Source organism: Morone saxatilis, unplaced genomic scaffold (assembly GCF_004916995.1).
Source record: "Morone saxatilis isolate NCDOM2014 unplaced genomic scaffold, NCSU_SB_2.0 Contig4, whole genome shotgun sequence".
Lineage (NCBI taxonomy): Eukaryota > Metazoa > Chordata > Actinopteri > Moronidae > Morone > Morone saxatilis.
This window is the reverse complement of record NW_023339984.1, coordinates 360,963-362,987: the sequence shown is the minus strand read 5'-3', so window position 1 is coordinate 362,987 and position 2,025 is coordinate 360,963.

The window sequence follows — 2,025 nt, the reverse complement described above, 5'->3', positions numbered from 1 at the left end:
GTCAGGTTTGTTGGTAACGCAGGGTTTATTCCAGCATCTGGCATTCCAGGACAACAGGACAACTAGAGTAGCACGGTCATCTGAGTGCGGGAAAACAGCATGCTCTGTCTTGTGGCAAATCCTCCGTAGCTTTTAGGATTACCCATTAAGTTTACTTCTTGAAAATCTATACTCTGTACAACTAGGCTACAATATACAGTGATGTCATAGTGGGTTTAAATTCATGTTAAACAAAATAAATGTAAACGAAAACTAAACAAAATCATAATCTATACAGGATTTCTTACACTGGCTGTTTACCTTTTTTTTTAGTATTTTTCATTTTTACAATAACAATTATGTAATTCATTTTCCAATACAATACAGGACCAAATAACCATATAAAATACCTCATCTGCATGTTTAAATATTATCCACTCTCTATAGAACGACCTAACATACCTGCATTTCATGACAAAGGACAATAGAGGGTAGAACGGTATCTGTAGTGGACAAACAGCCATGCTCTGTCTGGAAGACGGATCGTGTTATGTAGCTAGCTATTACTGGAAGATTTTTATGCAACAAAACACATAAACCGAATTGTTACTTCATAACAAACATGGCGATTTTACTCTATGACAATTATATCCACTCATAAAGCCAGTTTACTTTTATGTGCTTTTACAAATTAGTACTTGTTTTGTCCACGGCTTACACAGACACGTACCCTTGTGGCAAATCCTCTGTAGCTTTGAGGCATTACCGCATGAATCGGATTCTCCACAATTCAATCGTTCACTATATTTTACGAAAACGATCAACAACAAAGTATAACGTTAATTCATTCTGACTTACCGGTAGCATGGTAAACGAGTAAAAGAGAGAAGGAAAAAAACCTCTGAAGTGATCATGACTGTTTGAGGGGTGAATGTTATTATGGGTTGAAATCGGTTAGTTTACGTTTACGTAAGCACGCGTAACGTGTTTTATAGGAACAAAAAAATCATTGTTAAATAGGGGTACAGCATGACTGACGATAAAATCTTAAAGGGTTAAAAAAAAAAGTCATCTACTTGGATAGACATGGGTAGCCATCATGCGCACACAAACACTTTTTTAAAAGTAGCCTATACTTTCTAAACCCATACAAGACATATTGGTGGAAATAGGCGCAGATCACTGTTCACCAACATAATGATGAAATGGTTCCTTGAAGTGTGTTTCTCTAAAAACATTTTCTGCTTTGTATTGCTATTGTTCTTGTTAAGTGCTAATGCAGTTTGTAATGACTTATGTGTCCCTTAGGATTAGAAATGTTCCATACCGTGTAGTCTAATCAGGCACACATGGTCATAGACACACCCATATTGTGACTGAATGTGCTCTGTTCTGTTACACATATAGAGACTGATGAGATAAAACGTCATGCAGGACATGTCAAATTGCAGTACACATTTATTTTATGACGACTTTCCTGTCCTGCAGGTCATTGTGCCGTCAGCCATCACTGCTGTTTATAACAGCTCGCTTTTTGTTTACTTTTGTTTACACCAAACTCAAGATTTGATTTACTGCTACAATGTGTGTGTGTGTGTGTGTGTGTGAAATACAGGAAATATGGTGTGATTATACTGTGCCGTTGGTGTGTATTGCACTGTAATCTGGGCCACAGTTCACTAGTTCACACACTAACAGCTTGTTGTTGTCTATCCCAGACACCCGGATTTAAGATTTTTCTTGTTTACTCTGAAACATAAGCAGTACGTGGACAAATATTTGTCTCTGCAGGGCTCATGTGATCAACATATGCAGTCAGAGGCCTCAGATCTGAGTAGTAGTGAAGGTTTGGTAGTTTTTGGCACATGTGCAGGCAATGTTAGAGATTTAAAGGAAGATACTGAGTTTGGCTGCCTGAGATCAACTGAGGGGCCTGCACAACAAAAGTCAGGTTAGTGGTTCTCAGCCTTTTTCCTTAAGGGACCCTTTAAGGTATCATTTATTAAATTGACGACCCCTGCTTAAGTGACATATTTTCTGGATATT